Source organism: Pan troglodytes, chromosome 3, assembly GCF_028858775.2.
Source record: "Pan troglodytes isolate AG18354 chromosome 3, NHGRI_mPanTro3-v2.0_pri, whole genome shotgun sequence".
Lineage (NCBI taxonomy): Eukaryota > Metazoa > Chordata > Mammalia > Primates > Hominidae > Pan > Pan troglodytes.
Window position 1 is genome coordinate 118851133 of NC_072401.2, and position 21111 is coordinate 118872243.

Sequence of the window (21111 nt, forward strand, 5' to 3'; positions counted from 1 at the left end):
CATAGGTTATGACTTTTGACACATTGGGATATATTATTTTTCAGAAAATGTATACTTTCAGTCATATCAGTGTATGCAGTACTTTCTTGAGGCAGTAGGTTTTTGAATCCAGTTTTTGATTCCTTCTTGACTCCCCCAGTTAGGAGTGTAGAATATGGCCCAAGGAAATCTCATAGAATGACTAGACATTCCTTGCCTCGTACTATGATTTTTATCTAAAACTTTATGCCAAAGAAGGATACTAGAGCACTTTTAGAACATTTAAGAACTCAGATGCCCAACTTCTTGTACTACGGCTACTGAGTTGGGGCCTTCCTATTTAGGAATTAAGAATATGTACTTTTGGTTTTCTGTTCCTGCGTTAATTTGTTCAGGATTCTGGCCTTCAGTTCCAGCCTTGTGGGAGCTAAGCATTGAGCACACATGGGATGTGCATATCATATAAATATGGGGACAACAGACAATGCAGACTACTTGAGGGTGGAGGGATTGGAGGGGGGGATGAGTTAAGAAACTACCTATCAGGTACTATGCTCACTACCAAGGTGCCAGGATCCATACTCCAAACCTCAGCATCATCTAATATTCTCAGGTAACAAATCTGCACATGTATACCCCACATCTAAAATGAAAGTTAAAATTAAATAAAAGATATAGTCCCCAAAGAAAAGAATATGTGTTTTTAAAACACTTTTCAGGTAACTAAGATGTACCTCTAGGTTGTAGAATCTGAGTAAATGCGAATGCCTCAGGCCTTTAGTTTGACTGCCTCTACTTTCTAGTTCTTTGTTATTAGCAAACATTTTATCTAGTCCTTCTAAGACTGGAAAAATGTATTCTAAAAAAGAATACTTTTTCTCTTTAATTTGTCGTTTTTTTTGTCATTATGATTAAATTGGGGCCCCTTAAACCTAAGTTTCCAGTAAATGAGTCAAAATTCATTTTTTTTCCCAGTAGATGTGTCATATACCCAGCACAATTTATTGTGAAGATTATCTTTTTGCCTGTTAAACAGCAGTGAAGCTTGTTCATTAATCAGGTCACTGTGTATGTCTGGTCTGACTCTGGATTCTGTTCCATACATCAATTTGTCCTTGAATCAATACCACACTGTCTTAATCGCTAAGCCCTTCATATCAAGGTATACCCTAAAGCTTTTCTCCTTCTTCCTCAAGATTAACTTGTCTATCCTGGGTCATTTTCATTTTTATATACATATTAGAATCAACATTTAAATTTTCATAAAGAAGGATCTTGATAGTAATTGTATTAAATCTATAGAAGCATTTGGGAGATTAGTATCCTAAAAGTTTTTAATTTTCCAATCAATAAATACTTTATACACTTTGATTTATTTGTCTCATTCAGTGTCTCAATAATACCTTAAATTTATAGATATCCAGTACATCTTTTGTTAGTTATCCCTAAGGAATATTTTATTCACATAGTATTGTAAATAAGATTTTTATTTTGTTTTCCAATTTCTAATTGTCACTAGTATAGAAATCCATTTGGTAACCTGTGCCCCATGATCTTTTTCAATTTATTCATTAATTCTAATAGATTGCTTATAATACTATTCAATTTCCTAAATATTTTCCTTTTCCCTCTTCAATATTTATATGTTTTATTCTATTTCTCATGCCCTATTTTAGTGGCAAGAACATTTGGAGTTCATTAGCAGCAATGGTGGTGTATATCTGTGTTTTGTTCCCATCCTTAAAGGGAAGCTATTAACTATTTCACCATTAAATATAATGTTAGCTGTAGGTTTTATGTGGGCTTTGTATAGTTTATCAGATTAATTTCTTTTTATATTTATAGAGTTTGCTAAGAATTTTGATCATGGACAGGTATTGAATTTTATTCATATTGTATTTAAGGCTTTGTTTATGCCTTAAAATTATCATGTGGGTTTTGTTTTTTAATCTGTTAACATGATGACTTTATTGATTTTTCAACAGTAAACTAACCTTACATTCATGAAATAAAACTTACTATATAATTGTCTATTAATGTTGGTTGTTATATATAACTTCGATTTGGGAATATTTTTATAGGCTTATATATATATTTATGAGAGATATTGTCTTGTAATTTATTTTTTCTTTTTAGTTTTGGTATCAAGGTTATTATAGAATAAGAAAATGATGTGGAGGTTCTTCCAGTCTTAATCTTTGGAAGAATTTGTGTAAAATTGGTATAATTCCTTTCTTAGACATTTGGAAGACTTCCCTTTGAATCATCTGAGTTCAAAAGTGTGTAAAGATAAGTGTTTGTGTGTAGGTATTTAATTTTAGATTCAATTTCTTTAGTGAGACCATTCAGATTATCTATTTATTCTAATGCTAATTGTGGTGAGTTATATATTTTGAGAACTCATCCATTATTGTGAAAATTTTAACTTTATTACTATAAATTCGTCATAATTTATTTTTATCTGTGAGATTTAGGTTGATGTTTTGTTATTTATTCTGATATTGATAACTTACATTATCTCTATTTTTTCTGATAAGACGTTAACAAGTTATAATTTTAATCAAAATTTTCAAAGAATGAATTTCTGGATCTAATTTATATTCCCTATTTCATTGCTTTTTCTCTTATCTTTACTATTCCTTTGAGATTAATTTGCTTTTTATCCAACAAGCTTCTTGAACTGAAAGCTTAAATCAATGTTTTGCAACTTTTCTTCCTTTCTAAATTGTGCATTTAGAACTTAAAGTTGTACTTTAAATTTTATTACATGCTTTGCAGACAAACTGCATACTTTATATGACCCATATTGATTATTTAAAAGTCATTGTTTAATCCCTCTGAATTCTGAATCAACACTTGGTCTCTTTTATCAGCTCTGCTTTTTTTTCACCTTCTTTTTCACTCATTTTTGCCTGTTTTTGTCATGTCTCAAAAATTTTGAACAGATGCCAGGCTGCATATTAAAAATTATGGAGTCTCTAGTCTCTGTTATTTTTAGCAGATCAAGTGCCAGCAGATCAGTTTCATTCTTGGACTACTGGGTTTGAGGCTTGGTTAAGGATAATCTGTTTCTGTTTCTCATGCATACTATAGCCACTTTAGGTATCTATTGCAAGTACCAAATTACTCCCAAACTTACTGGTTTTAACAAAACATTTATTATCTCACAGTCTATATAGGCCAGAAATCTGGGAATGATTAAGCTGGACTTTCTGCTTCAAAGTGTCACATGCTGAATTCCATGTGTCAGCAGGGCAGCAGTCCTCCCAAGGATTACCTGGGGAAGGATACACTTCCATGCTTATTCATGTGATTGTAGCAGAATTCAGGTCCTTTTGGGCTTTTGGATGAGAGATTCAGTTCCTCATTGGCTGTTGCCTGGAGGCCATGTGACTTTCTCCATAGAGTTGATCACACATGGTGTAAATATGATACTGTGTAATATACCACAGTAGAACACAACCTTTACTCCTGTGGAGTGACCTTCATTCATAAGGCATAGTCCTTCCATTGTCTCAACTGAAGTCTTGAGGTATTTCCTAAAGTCTTTCCTCCATGGTAAAGCTTGAAATTCACTCATTCTCCATTTAGGATAACATAGCTGCTAAAATCTCTGCTCAACAATTCAGCCTCCCAGTTTTGGGAGGCTGATTTGTCTTCTGATTTGTTTCTTGGAATATGTGTCATTTTCATGACCTGAAAATTCTTTATCTCTGGATTTTTGCCTCTCTTGTCCTAGCTTCTGAACTGGGCAGCCCTGAACTGTTCCTTTTGTTCTCTATCGCTTCTGATGCTTCGGTTTTCTGATACGGTACAATCTTCCTTAAATACAATTTTTATAATGTATTCTAGGAAAAATCTGAGGTGAATTCGAGCTAATTTCAGGATTATGGTTCCTAAAATCTTGCCTGTTTGGGTTGCTGTTTAAATGGCTTGTAAAAGCCATTTTATATATTTGTCTAGTAATTTTTTTCCAAGCAAGATTGTTCTTTTGATACAGTATATGTTACTAAAACTATGTATCACTGTTATTCACTCTTACGTTTGAAAGTATAACAAGAATTTTTGAAGTAAAAGCCTTTATATTTTATTACATTAAGTGGCACTGTTTCTCTGTTTTGAACAAGGGGCCTCGCGTTTTCATTTTGTACCTTGTCCCACAAATCATCTAACTAGACCTGATTTCTGAGTAATAAACTTTTATTATCTGAATTATATTACTTCCTGAAAACCAATAAACTATTAAAAAATGATTTTCCCATAAAGCATCTTCCCCAGTATGACAGACTTGGTAGCTCTTCTTTAAACCCAGTTTATTTTGTGTCTCAGGCTCCCTGGCCATTGGTGTGAATGTGTGACTGAATGCTAGTCAAAGAGAAATGAGTAAAAGTGTCAAGTCCTACTTCTAGTACTATCCCATAAAAGCCTCCACTCTCTGACTCTTCATGCCTTTCCCCCCTTGATTCAATGCAGAAGACTGCAAAAACCTGGGAAGGCAGGGGTAGAAAGGGTGTAGTATAGGATCTTCTTGTAGGAAAGCTGCCTGCTCCTCAGAAATACGGTTTTGGAACTTATTTATATGAATAACAAAATTATAATGTCTTTGACTCATTATCCTCTTTTCGATGTTTATTTCAATATTTAACATCTCCATTAATAGTACAGTCTATCAAACCAAATTTCTTAGTAACCAATATCAGTGTCATCCATTCGTTTCATTTAAAAATCCATTAATTGCCTCAAATGGACAAAGCCTTGATATTAACAGAAAATGTGCGTTGGAGGAAGAAGCAGCTTGGGAAATAAAACTGATGATGTTGCGTATATGTGGTTATTTTCATTGTATTGTATACATCACAATTCTATTGAAACTAAGAGAAGGGACATTTTAATATATTTGAGATAATTCGTTGCCTATATTTTAACATAAAAAAACAAAATATGTGGGAAACTAGATTACTGGTAATACATTAATGATTCAGCTCTAAGATAATTATACAGTTTGGCCGTGTTCCCACCCAAATGTCATCTTGAAATGTAGCTCTCAAATTCCCATGTGTCGTGGGAGGGACCCAGTGGGAGGTAATCAAATCATGGGGTGGGTCTTTTCCATGCTGTTTTCATGATAGTGAATAAGTCTCACGAGATGGTTTTGTAAAGGGGAGTTCTCCAGCACAAGTTCTCTCTTTCCTGCCGTCATATAAGATGTCCTCTGCTCTTCCACCATGATTGTGAGGCCTCCCCAACCATGTGGAACTGTGAGTCAATTAAATCTCTTTCCTTTATAAATTATCCAGTCTTAGGTATGTTTTTATTAGCTGTGTGAGAACAGAACAGAATAATGCAGATAATCTGAATGAAATCTAAAATTATCTTTAATATATTTATGGTAAGAATAATTTGACACATTTGATATTTGTGAAACCTAAATTATGATTTACACTTAGTATAGATTGAAATTAAATGACTAAAAGAAGGACAATTTCAAATGGAATAATATAAACATTAACATAATCACATATTTCAACAAATAGTTTTATTAATTACCAATAAATTATCTCCTTTAAATTTATATAAACACACTTCATCATTTGTCACTCCATTAGAAACCAATTTTCCTATGTATGCTTGTATGTTCTTTCTTCTGCAGTGGTTTGTCAGCCAATAGATTTTGTCTAATGATACTTTATCTGTAACTCCACACTGCCTCTGGGATCACTCAATGCAATTTTTAGAGAATAAAATGAATAGTTCTGTTGGGTTTTACTAACTCTTGAGAGAGTAGGAATGACACCTGCCATAAATTACTCAAGAAATTTAATACAAATAGAAGAAATAGCAGTAAGTTAAAGAAAAACCCTTTCAATTTCATCTGCCTACGGGAAACTGCATATAATCTATCCCTGATGTTTCTATTAATATAGAAATGGAATAGTGCACTGCAAGAGGAAATGTATTATTATATTATACACTGGCATTTTGTGATTAATGTGATGATGGCAAGACACTCATTCTACCTATTAGTAAGCCTCAAGTTAATCTTGAAGGAGGCAGAGTGACTCATTAGGAGTAAAATAAAAAAAAAAAAAAAAACAGAAATGAAGATACAGAAAATGGAATTCAGGAGTATTGAAAAATTAATGAAAATATCAAGAAAAATACCAATTTTCAAATATTTAGAAGATTATATTGTGGGAAGATAGTACATTTATTTAATGGGGCTTTGCTGTGAATTGAATGTCTCTCCCAAATTTCAAATTTTTTAAAGTAGAAATTTAATCTCCAAATCACATGTTGATTGGAGGTGGGATCTTTGGGAGGTAATTAGGATTAGATACGGTCATCAGTGTGGGGCTTCCTGGAACTGGTGGCTGTATAAAACAGGAAGAGAGACCTGACTGACATGTATATACTCTTACCCTCTCACCATGTGAATGCTTTCTGCCATGTTATGACACAGTAGAAAGGCCCTCACCTGATACCAGTGCCACACTCTCGGACTTCCCAGTCACTAGAACAATGAAATAAATACACCTCTATTTTTTATAAATTACCCAATCTGTGATAGCAACAGAAAATGGACATAAGATGGACCTCAAATGGGAGAACTGGAATTATGGGGAAAATATGTGGAATCAGATTTTGGCTCAGTGAAATAGAGTTTGGCATCACACCTTAAGCAAGTCATTTTAGAAAGTACTAAGTTCTTTTCACAGATTGATATTACAGATGGTAGATGTAGTGGGCTGACTGGTAGCCCTCCAAAAGATATGTTCACGCCTTAATCCAAGAACCCATGAATATTACCTTATTTAGAAAAAGAGTCTTTGTCATTATAATTAGCTGAAGGATCTTGAGATGAGGAAATCATCCTGGATTGCCTAGAAGAGCAACAAAGGTCCTTATAAGAGACATACGGAGGAGGAGACAGAAACAGGTTCGGTGATGTGAAGACAGCAGCAGAAATTGGAGTGATGTGGCCAAAAGTGAAGGAAGTCACTAACCACCAAAAGCCAGAACAGGTATAGAAACAATTTACCTCTAGAGCCTCTATAGGGAGTACAGCTCTCCCAACACCTGGATTTTGGGTATCTGGCCATCAGAACTATTGGAGAATGAAGTTCTGTTGTTTTAAGCTACCAACTTTGCGGTAGTTTTTCATGTCAGGCATAGAAAACATATAGCTAATGGACAATAATCTAGAATATAGAAGGAAATCAAGAACTGATAGGAAGATTATATTGTATGGTATTTATATTCCTCTTCCAAAACTTCCTACTATTTTTTCAAAATTAAAAAAAAAATTTAGCATTCTGGAAACATTGATGCTATTCCCTACAGCCTCCAAAAAGGAAATTTTAAAGATCATTACACTGTTTCAGATAGTTGGCATCTAAAATAAATTCAATGAGAACATTTTCCTATTGAAAATTATAGTGGAATCAGTAAAAATTTCAGAAAATTGCGATTAAAATATTTACCAAAGTGCATACCACATTATCTAATCCACAAAGTATTAATGCTTTTTCCTTTTTCTTACCCTTCTTTTCTTTATTTTCTATTATTTTTCCACATTGTGAACAAACAGACCTCTTTATATCCAAAATAAATTTGTCTAATATAAATATTAAGAAAACAGTATAGTTAGAAAAAGTAACAAGTAAAAACTGACAAAATATCTCTCCCTTAGGATCTACAAACGTATCTCTCTTAGGATAAACAAAATAAAAGTAAGAACCACTAAAATATATCTGTCTTAGGATACACAAAAATAAAAGCAAGAACTGCTAAAATGTATCTCTCTTGGGATCTTAAGGTCTTTCTTATTTTATATCTGTAGCTTTACTATTTTCTTTCCCTAACACAAGATGTAAAAGAACTTAGCAGAATAATTTGACTTCCTTTTACTCAAATAAACTTGTGCATAGTTTCAGGAGCTCTTATTTTTGTTTAGAGTAGAACTGATCTAATTTCCTAGTTAGCTCACACTCATGCCTAGGAGGTACATGGAATTCCTGGAAAAGGGTACACAGAGAGTTGTTTCAACCTAATAACACCTGTGCTTTTGTGCCCAGGCTTCTTAGTCAATTGCATAGATAATATACACTTGGATAAATGATACCTGTATGTTCACAACTAAACTTTGGGCTTGATTTTTCTTCCTAGAACTCACTGAAGTAGAACTGTAGAAGAGTAGGATTTTATTTTGTTTTATACATTGCTTTTTTTTTATTTTTGGAAGCAGTTCAGATTAATTACTGAACAGTGTTTAGGAATCACATGCATGAGTAGAGACAATATTCTCCAAATGTTTAATTTAAGCTTTGGTGGTCCTCTGAAACTCTGCCAAATATCACTTATATTTGTCAGTGGAAGGAAATGTTAGTTTAAAATAATACAAGTCTATAAATCAAAATATTTTTCAGATTATTTTTAAAAGGGTTCATAACGTTTTTACTTGCAATTTTTCCTGATTACACCCATTTTGGTTTGAAGAGTTGGTCTTCTCTGAAAACACTAGATTTTAGCCAAAAGAAGACAAGTCTGGTTAAAAGATGTGTAAGAGGATCACCAACTTGGCATCACAAGTTAGAAAGTACCAAGATGTTCAGGAGATAATCTTGAATTATAATTAGTTTTATTTTTCTTAAATTACACCATTAAATAGAGCTCCAAAGTTCATAATTAAAATATGTTCACTTCCTTTCATGTGTTTCTTTATGCACATATGTAGGTATATAAGAAAACAATTCTTTAGTCAACTACAGAAAAAAAAAGTTGACAGAGAAAAGCTCTTTTTGACATTGTCTCCCTAAATTTTGCTGTTAACTTTGAGTGCCTAATTCACAAAGGAGTACTAAATTATCTTTATAGTCCTGTAGAATGGCTGAGGAAGGTTGATATAAGCACACATACAAATATATACATGCACTTCAAGTGTATAGAAATTTAAGGAATAGCGATAGGATAACGAAATGAATATAGAAACTCTTAAATGGAATAAAATACCCCAAGCCTCCGTATTAATTAGAGGTCATAGAGACAGCCCTTGAATATACTGAGTAACTGTGGGTAGTTCAGAACTAGAAATTAGGAGATGAAATGTAATCATGACTATAACCATTGTCATACTCTCTTCTTTCTATACTACTTTGCACATTCAGCCCATGAATTTGTCATTCCCCTACTGATGTTTCTTACAATCCATACCATTATGGTTACTGGATCCCCATTCCATCATAAATAAACTCTCCTTCATCCTCATCTTCTACACAGTTGGTTTTATACATCTCCTTGTTCCCAAAAGACAGTATTTTTCTTGCAGCCATCTTCAGTGGTGCCTGCTCCTTCCCCATTACCTCTTGTCAGTCATGAACATCGCTCACATTCGTCTTTTAGATGATAAAACACCTTTTATTCTATACCCCAATGATACCCATATCATTGGACCAACTAGTTATTCCGCATTAGCAACTCCTCCCTGGCCTGCCATTCTCCTAGTTTCTGGATTCATGGCTGGTCTTTTGGTATACCATCACCAGAACCATCAACCAGTCTTTCTTTTTGTCCTTCTAGGAGTCGCTCCAACTTGGATTATTGCTACAATTGGCCTCATCAAATATTATGCCCCCCATATTAAGAAATTCTAAGTGGAATAAAAAAATATATCACGGTTTTTCAGACCTCAACACTTTTTATTTAACAATTTATTTAGCAGTTTCTGCTTCTCAACTTTAGTACATCTCTCTATATTTCCTTCCCCCATTTCCACCTCTTTGCCAACAATAAAAATTACCTTCCAAATTCAGAGCCCAGTTGAAAATTTTCAAGGTTTGTCTCCACTTTCTAAAATCTTTGGTTAATACTATTGTTTTTTCATCATTTTTCTCTCCTATGCTCTCCTCATCTGTTTTTCTTACCAATTATCTCTGTCTGCTCATACCTTAACATGCTTACCTTAAAAATTCATCCTCAGCCATTTTTCTCCTCTATCTTCTGCCTCTAGATGACTTCATTTACTTCCTTTGAACTCCCATGCTGGCCTCTCTTCTGATTTCCAGACATATTTAATGAATTGTAATATCTGGAATTTCCATAAACACCTAAAAACAATAGGTTATTCTTTAAAAAAAAAGGAAAATGAAAATATTCTTTACTTTTAACTAGAATTATACTACTAAATTCCTAAGAAAATAAGACTATTCAGTAGAAAATTAGCAGAAGACTCAAACCGTTCCAAGAAGGAATATAAATGTAGCAAAACATGTACAGCTTCTCCAGTAATAAAGAAAATGCAAATAACAGGTGGTTTTGTTTTGTTTGGCTGAAGAATACTTCCATATTAGTGAAGACTAGCAAAAACCAATGTTTTGAAAGATATGAGAAAATGAGTATTCTTATATGTGGAGTAGGAGAGTTATTTCAGTACAACTTTTGAGAGGACAGAAGGTATATACTATATAAGTGGAAACTGTAAATGTTAATATTAACCTTTCTGCAGTATACATACTGAGAAATGCAGCATTAGGCAATTTTGTTGTTTTGTGAACATCATATTTACACAAATCTAGATAGCATAGCCTACCACACACCTAGGCTATAGAGTATAGTCTATTGCTTCTAGGCTACAAACCTGTACAGCATGTTACTGTACTGAATATTGTAGGCAGTTGCAACCCAATGCTAAGTATTTGTGTATTTAAACATAGAAAGGGTACAGTAAAACTAACGTATCATAATTTTATGGGTCCATCATCATAAATGCTGTTTATTATTGACTGAAATGTGGTTATTTGGCACTTGACCGTAGAGTGTTTTTTTCCTCTTAAATCATTTTTAATCTATATTTTTTGCACATGAATAAGTTATTTAGTGGTGATTTCTGAGATTTAGGAGCACCCATCACTCAAGCAGTGTACATTGTACCCAATGTGTAGTCTTTTATCACTCAAACCCTAACCCCTACCACCCTTTCCCCCGAGGTTCCCAAAGTCCATTATACCATTCTTATGCATCCTCGTAGCTAAGCTCTCACTTGTGAGTGAGAACATACCATGTTTGGTTTTTGATTCCTGAGTTACTTCACTTAGAATAATCATCTCCAATTCAATCCAGTTTGCTGCAAATGCCATTATTTCATTCCTTTGTATGGCTGAATAGTATTCCATAGTGTGTGTGTATACATATATATATATGTATACCCACACACATATATATAATGTGTATATATGTATATACACACATGCATTTTATACACACACACACACACACACCCCCCACATTTTCTTTATCCACTCATTTATTGATGGGCATTTGGGCTTACTCCATAATTTTGCAATTGCAAATTGTGCTGCTATAAACATGCATGTGCAAGTATGTTTTTCGCATGACTTCTTTTCCTCTGGGTACATAGCCAGGAGCGGGATTGCTGGATCAAATGGTAGATGTAATTTTTGTTATTTAAGAAATTTCCACACTGTTTCCTATGGCAGTTGTACTAGTTTACATTCCCACCAACAGTGCAAAAGTGTTTCCTTTTCATGATATCCACACCAACATCTATTTTGTTTTTATTTTTTGATTATGGCCATTCTTGCAGGAGTAAGGTGGTATCATGTGGTTTTGATTTGCATTTTCCTGACAATTAGTGATGTTGAGCATTTTTTCATATGTTTGTTGGCCATTTGCATATGTTCTTTTAGAATTGTCAATTCATGTCATTAGCCCAATTTTTGATGGGATTATGTGTTTTTTGTTGTTGTTGTTGTTGTTGTTTGTTTGAGTTCCTTGTAGATTCTGGATATTCCTCCTTTGTCAGATGTGCCCCAGGGTACAAGCCTTTCAGCAAAGAAAGCCAAGTCACAGTTCCTTGGCTGTCCCATGGCACCTGCAGCAGCAATCCTCTTCCAAGGGTGTGTGGATTATCTCAGCTTTCCTGGTTTGTTGCTGTGGTAGATCTCAGAGCAAAAGTTAACAATGTGAGTCTCCACGTGTGGCTCTGTCTTTCTGAGTGGGAGCTGCAAGTTAGTCCTGCCTCGTATCCACCATTTTCTCCCTTTCCTTAACAATAGGTTATTATTTTATGACTTTTATTCTGCTTATTTACTCAGATAAACTGTATCAATAGGGTCCAGTCAGGGAGAAAAAGTCCAGATCATAAATTTCATTGTCAGAAATTTGTTACAAAGAACTGTAGCAAGGTTATTAGAAGAGCTGAAAGAGCAAAAAATGAGACACGGTGAGACAATCCAGAGTTTGGCAAGAGAAAGAGACCATTACTATCCCCTGACTTATCAGATACCAGGAGTCTGAGCCACCAGGAGGCAGGAGGGAACTGTTAAAACAGAGAAGGATTGTAATGAGAACTGGAAACAGACAAGAAACATAGCCTCTACCAGGGATACAGACAGAACAAAAAATGGGGGAAGATATGTGCTGGCTTTTTTGCTTCTCCAACCCCAGTACCTCCCTATGCCTCCTGTTTGCTATAGCTAGTAAACAAGGGAACTTGGGATATTTTGCAGAGGTTAGCCCCATGCAATTCAGAGTAAAGCAGAGGAAGGGCAATAAATTGATTTGAGAGCAATTGTACAAATGACCAGTAACCTAGCAACCATGGTGATTTGAGTCAAGGCCTTTCTGCTTACTGTTTTCTGTTTGAAAATATATTTGCCCAAACTGTGATTGCTTACGTACACTCTTCCCTGATACAACCAGAGAGACATACTTTCCCTCTGTTATATATCTTCCTTGTTTTGTCTTTAACAGTCTATTAAAAGATGTTTGCTGAATGTACCTTTTTCTGTTGAGTGAATGCTATTTCTAAATACCAATTTTAGGTTTATAAGTTTCAATAAAACCAACAAGTAAATATATTGAGCTGTGTCACTAAGCAACTATACTCATGTCAAGATAAGCAAGTACAATGATAGACACTCATTATCTCACAGCTTCTGTTAGCCATATAGAGAATGCAAAATTATCCACTTTTTAATTTCTCTTTATTCTAAGATAATTAAAAATAAAGATTTCATATTCTCCCATCCATGTATCATATTACATTTTAGAAACACATCTAATTCACAGCTGGGGAAGGAAGTGCTATGGTCTGAATGTGTCCCTTAAAATTCTTATGTTGAAATTCACTCACTAGTATAATTGTATTAAAATGTGGGGCACTTAGGAGATGATTAAGTCATGAAGGCAAAGCCATCATGAGTGGGATTATGGCTCTTTTAAAAGGGTGTGAGGCAAATGCTGAGGGAATTTATTACCACAGACCTGCCTTACAAGAGCTCCCGAAGGAAGCACTAAATGTAAAAAGGAAAGACTGTTACTAGCCACTACAAAAAAAAAAAAACCTTAAGAACACAGACTAGTGATACTATAAAGAAACCACATAATTAAGTCTGCAAAATAACAAGCCAAAATCATGATTACAGGATCTAATCTACACATATCGTTACTAATCTTACATATAAATGGGCTAAACGTCCCAAATAAAAGACACACAGTGGCAAGCTGGATAAAGAAGCAAGACCCATTGATATGCTGACTTCAAGATACCCAACTTACATGCAGTGCCACACAGAAGCTCAAAATAAAGCGATGGAGGAAAATCTACCAAACAAATGGAAAACAGAGAAAAGCAGGGGTTGCAATCCTAGTTTCTGACAAAACAGACTTTAAACCAACATCATAAAAGACAAAGAAAGTCATTACTTAATGGTAAAAGGTTCAATTCAACAAGATCTAATTACCCTAAATATAATGCACCCAACACAAGAGCACACAGATTCATAAAGCAAGTATTTAGAAACCTTCAAAGAGACATGGACTCCCACACAATAACAGTGGGAGATATTAACACTCCACTGACAATATTATCCAGATCATTGAGACAGAAAATCAACAAAGATATTCAGGACGTGAATGGGATCAAATGGACCTGATAGATATTTATAGACCTCTCCACCCAAATACAACAGAATATTCATTCTTCTTATTGTCACATGGCACATACTCTAAAATTGATCTCTCATACAAAGTAAAACACTCCTCAGCAAATGCAAAATAACTGAAATAATAAGAAACAGTTTATCAGACCAAAGCACAATCAAATTTGAACTCAAGAGTCAGAAATTCACTCAAAATCATACTCTTACATGGAAATGAAATAACCTGCTCCTAAATGGCTTTTGGGTCAATAATAAAATTAAGGCAGAAATCAAGAAGTTCTTTGAAACCAATAAGAATAAACATATACATACCAGAATCTCTGGGACACAATTAAGGCAGAGTTGAGAGGAAAATATATATCACTAAATACCCACATCAAAATATTAGAAACTCAAGTTAACAACATAACATCACAACTAAAATAACTAGAGCAACAAGAGCAAACAAACCCCAAACTGAACAGAAGACAAAAAATAACCAAAAGCAAATCTGATCTGAAGAAGAGACAAAAAAAGAAAATTCAAAAGCGCAATCAATCCAGCAGCTTATTCTTTGAAAACATTAATAAAGTAATTAGACCATTAGGTAGACTAATAAAGAATAAAATGGAGCAGATTCAAATAAACACAAGCAGAAATGACAAGGGGGATATTATTAACAATACAGAAATACAAATAACCATCAGATAATATTATGAACACCTCTATGCACATAAACTAGAAAATCTAGAAGAAATGGATAAATGTGTAAACACATACAGCCTCACAAGAATGAACCAGGAAGAAATTGAATCCCCAAACAGACTAATAACAAGTTCTGGAATTGAAACAGTAATAAATAGTCTATCAACCAAAAAAGCCCCGAACCAGATGGATTCACAGCTGAACTTTACCAGATGTACAAGGAAGGGCTGGTAGCATTCCTACTGAAACTATTCCAAAGAATTGAGGATGACGGACTTCAGCCTAACTCATTCTATGAGGCCAGTATCATCCTATCCTCCTGACACCAAAACCTGGCAGAAGCAAAAAATAAAAAATAATAAAAAAAAATAAAGAAAGAAAAAAGAAAACTTCAGGCCAATATCCTTGATAAACTCTGATGCAAACATCTTCAACAAAATACTGAAAACCAAATCCAGCAGCACACCAAAAGGTTTTGCACCACAATCAAATAGGTTTCATTTCCAGGATGCAAGACTGGTTCAAAACATGCAAACCAATAAATGTATCACATAAACAAAACTAAATCGAAAACAACATGATTATCTCACTAGAGGCAGAAAAGGTTTTCAATAAAATTCAACATCCATTTATGTTTAAAACTCTCAATAAACTAGGTGTTGAAGGAACGTACCTCAACATAATAAGATCTATATATGACAAACCCACAGCCAACATCATACTGAGAGGGTAAAATCTGGAAGCGTTCCTCTTGAAAATTGGCACAATACCAGGATGCCCTCTCTCATCACTGCTATTCCACATAATATTGGAAGTTCTGGCCAGAGCAATCAGGCAAGAGGAAAAGATAAAGCGTATCCAAATTGGAAGAGAGGAAGCCAAACTATCCTTGTTTGCAAGTGATATGATCTCATATCTAGAAAACCACACAGTCTCGGCCTAAAAGCTTCTTAAGCTGAGAAACAACTTCAGCAGTCTCAGGATACAAAATCAAGGTACACAAATTATTAGCATTGCTATACTCCAACAACAGTAAAGCCAAGAGCCAAATCAGAAATGTACTCCCTTTCATAATTGTCATACACACACACACACAAACCTAGGAATGCAACTAACTAGGGAGGTGAAAGATCTCTACAAGAAGAACTTCAAACCACTACTCAAAGGAATCAGAAATGATACAAACAAACGAAAATCATTCCATGTACATAGATAGGAAGAATCAATATTGTTAAAATAGCCATACTGCCCAAATAATTTATAGATTCAGAAATCTATGCCTATTAAATTACCATTGACATGCTTCACAGAACTAGAAAGAAAGTATTTTAAAACTCAAATGGAATCAAAAAAAGAGCCCAATTAGGCAAGGTAATCCTAAGCAGAAAGAACAAAGCTGGAGGCATCACACTACCCAACTTCGAACTGTACTGCAGAGCCGGACAACTCAAGTAGCATGGTACTGGTACAAAAATGAACACATACACCAATGGAACAGAATGAAGAATCTAGAAATAAGACCACATACCTACAACCATCTGATCTTCAAAAAACCTGACCAAAACAAGCAATGGGGGAAAAGATTTCCTATTCAATAAATGGTGCTGGGATAACTAACTAGCCATATGCAGAAGATTGAAACTGGACCCCTTCCTGACACCATATACAAAAATTAACTGAAGATGAATTAAAGACTTAAATGTAAAACCCCAAAGTATAAAAACCCTGGAAGAAAACCTAGGCAATACCATTTAGGACATAGGCACAGGCAAAACTTCATGACAAAGATGACAAAACCAGTTGTAACCAAAGCAAAAATTGACAAATGGATCTAATTAAACTAAAGAGCTTCTGGACAGCAAAAGAAACTATCAATAGAATGAACAGACCACCTGCAGAATGAGAGACAATTTTTTCAAACTATGCATCTAACAAAGGTCTAATATCCAGCATCTATAAGAAACTTAAACAAATTTACAAGTAAAAACAAACAACCCCATTAAAAAGTGGGCAAAGAACGTGAATTGTCACTTTTCAAAAGAAGACACATAAGCATATATGTGTGTGTGTGTGTGTGTATGTATATACATGTATAGATAGATGGATAGATAGATAGATAGATAGATCAACCTTACTGATCATTAAGGAAATTCAAATCAAAACCAGTCAGAATGGCTATTATTAAAAAGTGAAAAAATAACAGATGCTGGCAAGGTTACAGAGAAAAAGACACACTTATACACTGTTGGTGGGAGTGCAAATTAATTCAACCACTGTGGAAAAGTGTTGCAATTCCTCAAAGACTTAAAGACAGAAATACCATTCCACCAAACAATCCCATTACTGGTGTATACCGAAAAAAATATAAATTGTTCTATTAAAAAAAACATATGCATGCATATGTTCATTGCAGCACTATTCGCAATAGCAAAGATATGGAGTCTGCCTAGATGGTCATCAATGATAGATTGGGTAAAAAAAAAATGGGATATGTATACACCATGGAATGCTATCTAGCCGTAAAAAAAGAACAAGATCATGTCCTTTGCAGGGACATGGATGGAGCTGGAGGCCATTACCCTTAGAAAACTAATACATATTGAGAGTTACCAAAATTGAATGCAGGAACTTATTTCTGTTCTTTTGCACTTGTATTTACAAGTGGACTTACTTCTTACTTCAGTACCTATTAAATAGGGGAACTGCCAGAAGAAATACCAACCATGACTGCTCCCAAATGACACCCACGAACTGGTGCCTTCAGTAGAAAGGGATCTATGAGAAAGGTATATTAGGGCATTAATATTATGTTTCTTGTCAGAGGTAAATACTGCATAGTGTTCTTTGCTCTTGTCAATATCATGCAATTTAGTTCCTATGATGGCTCAATTTTTTTTGACATATAGCGGAAAAAAATTTACACTACTTTTAAAAATTAACACTCACACATTGAACCACATAATTGTAGTCTTCTACTCTTATTCAGGCTCCAAATGTTGATTCAGACCTACAAAACCTGATTCCTTGTATTCTTTGAGGTAGCTAGAAACCTAAATTTCTCTATACCTTTTGAAGATAAGATGGAAGAAAATCTGCCTGAGAAAATGGTCTGTATAATATCAATGATCATTTTAACAGTCTCTCAGGAACTGTTCAAAATCAAATTGATGAAATCAACATTCAGTAAATTAGCTATAATGTTTCCAAAGAAATCAGATGATCCACCTCTAACAAACTTTTGAGACAGATTCAAATACAGATTCTCCACCCATTTCCTTTGATGTTATGTACAAAGCCATAATTTTTTATATGAAAGGAAATAAGCTATTTATGACAATTTTCTCTAAATTCTGTCAGTGCATGTTTTCTGTTCTATAGACAAAACTCTCCACAAATTCATTAAGCACTTTTCATTCCAAAAAGGAATAGGCTTTTGCCTGTATTTTCTATTTGCAGTTTTTAAAGAATTATAAAATTTCATATAGCTTGCAGAATTTTCATAGCATATTAACATATAAAAATCAGCAGAATAATGTTCACTAATTGGTACATGCTGAAAAGTGCAATATATGCACATGGAATAAAGTTTGATGTATTCTAAATAAGATGATCATAGCCCTCCACTTCTGTTTTCCTACTATAAATATATTTTTATTTCATAGTTTGTGGTATTTTGATAACAAGTAGGCTGTGATTGATTTTTATTCTGATGTAAGTAAAGGACAAGTTGGACCTTTTCTCTAAATATGCAGAGTAAAACAAAGCAATACAGACCACTGGCATTAATTCTCTAACTCTGAAGTCATTGTATGAATATTTAAACAAGGCTTAAAATTTAAACCTGACATTAAAGGGAAATAAAACCTACTCAACCCTGTGAAAACAAAACACCTAATTGCATATTTACTTTATTGACTTCTCATTTTTCCCTACCAAAATTCTTTGGGACACGTGCTAGAAAACAATTCTCTGCAATGATGTAATGACCCACTCTAAAAATATCTGTGGCAGCTTTCCAGCAAGCAGTTCTAAGGTAATAAACTAGTTAGAATTTATAATTGATGAATATTATTTTCAATTGTAGAAAAGCATTTTCCTAATGTAAGATGACACATATACCTCACCCTTACCCTGTCCTCCTTCCTCTTCAGTCTATAATGTGAGTCTGTTGTTTCCAAGTCTCCTGTCATTCAAGGAAAGGATAACTTTGGCATTTCTTTTGATTTTCTACTCACTCATTTAGATCATTAGCATCACCAGAGTTATGATACTTTCACTATCAAATAAGCCTTATCTATACTATAGCTTACAGTGATGAGTATGGAACTGGTATCAGTGAAAAGTACCTGTGTTTTGCTGATTGACTGCTTTGGTAAGAATTAGAATTTATTTCTAAGATGAGGTTGGAAGATGTTAGATGCATATTAAACCAGAGGAGCCTGGGAAATAATCCAATTATTAACACTTATTGGCACTGCCATTAAAAAGCCAATGTCAAAAATCATCTTATTATAACAAAAAACACATAAGAAATTCTATTTCTATTTTCACAGTAGTGTTGTGATCCTTAATGAGTTGTTTATACAGTACAAAACTTTACTGAAGAAGAAAAATGTATGTGTGAGAATGGACAGTAATGCATTGCTTAACAAAGACGGTGCACTCTGAGAAATTTGTCGTTAAGCAATTTCCTCATTCTGCAAACATCATCAAATGTACTTACACAAACCTAGATGGTGTAGCCTACTAAACACCTAGGTTATATGGTATGCCTACTGTCCATAGGCTACAAACCTTTAAAGCATGTTACTGTAATGAATACTTTAGGCACTTGCATCACAATGGTATTTTTGTATCTAAACATATCTAAACATAGACAAGTAAAATATGCTACAAAATATTTTAAAATGGTACACCTGTATAGGACAACTCCATTCTAATTTTATTTGTCTACTGTGTTACATGTGGTCCATATAAGTTATTATGTGGTGCATGACTGTATACATGTGCATACACATACACACACACACTTATACGTGATGTTTGTGAATTAGGAAGAAAACAGCACTAATTTTACCCTGTTGAAAGAATATGTTAAATGTATTTATCGATTTTAAAATAATTTAATAATTTACAAGCATTTGATTTTTCTTCTTCAAACCTTCACATTTCTCAAATGTGTTAATACTGAATCAAATTAATACAGACCGAGTCTAGCTCAATTTTGCTTTTTTGCTTTTTTTTTTTTTTTTTTCTTTTTGCAGATGGATTCTCACTCTGTTGCCCAGGCTGCAGTGCCCTGGTGCCACAGCTCACTGCAGCCTCAACCTCATAGGTTCAAATGATCCTCCCAAGTAGCTAGGACTACAGGCGCACACCACTATGCCTAGCTAAGTTTTGTATTTTTTGTAGAGATGGGGTTTCGCCATGTTGCCTAGGGTGGTCTTGAACTCATGAGTTCAAGTAATCCTCCTGCCTTGGCCTCCCAAAGTGCTAGAATTACAGGTGTAAGCCACTACGCCCAGTCCCACTTTTGCATTTTGAACACCCTTAGAAATATTTACAATTCTTTAATAATCTTTGAGGCAAGTTTTGGATAGGTTTCCATTCTCCTGTTCCTGCCAATATACACTTAATCATAATCAAATCCCTGTCACATAAAAATCAAATTACATTAAAATTTTAAAGCCCGACTAACCCTATACTTCCCCCCAGATAACACCATCTCTGTCTTTGTCTTTACTTGCCTATAGGACAACTATAATTCCATACAAACAGATACTTAGATACTTACTTAATGGTTGCAGACTGAACTAGCTCTCAAACCTACAGCCACAGAAAGCTGCTCTGCCTCCCAAGTTCCACATTGCATGGAATGCTGCATTTCAGACCACTTGTTTACTCCTGATATCTGGGAGGTGGAGTTGACTTCTTCTTCCTTGTGAGCAATTAACTACCAAAATCTATATATCATCTTTTGTTTATTTCAGATACAGTTTATTATTTCTTTCCTGACTATCAAAGCTTAAGTCATCTGTTGCTCTCTAACTGGTTTCCCTGGCTCTAGGCTTGTCCCTTCTTCCTAACCTGAGTTTCCCATTTTCAACTCAACAGCCAGATGACCTTCTTGAAAGTAATTGTTAATGTTTACTTGTCATTTCTATATGTCTCATCATTGCCTTTGGGATGAAGTCTAAAATTCCATCCAAATCAACTTTTAATCCATTCTTTCTTCTCTTTGAGCTCTTATCTCCCTTGATGCCTGCCAATCTCCACTCTCAATCCATGCTCCAGTGATATTGGGATTTCAGATCCCTCAAAATTCATTCAGGTTTTATGACTGAAATATTTTTTCTCCTTCTCCATTTAATCTGAGTCACTTCTAACATTCAGTTAGATTTTAGTTGAAATAACATTTCCATCAATAATTTTTAATCCACACAATTACCTGCACACTCACTATATTTCTCTCTTAAAAGCATTTTCCGCA

The 21111-nt window shown here is 34.3% G+C and overlaps 1 long non-coding RNA gene across 1 annotated transcript in view; it reads left to right on the forward strand.

The window, feature by feature from the left end:
* Positions 1 to 4938: 4938 nt before the first annotated feature.
* Positions 4939 to 21111, forward strand: part of LOC107974382 (uncharacterized) — a 100902-nt gene continuing 84729 nt past the window's right edge. Inside the window, exon 1 of the long non-coding RNA XR_001717095.4 lies at positions 4939 to 5237. This is a non-coding gene — a long non-coding RNA (uncharacterized LOC107974382). The remainder of the gene's footprint in view (positions 5238 to 21111) is intronic.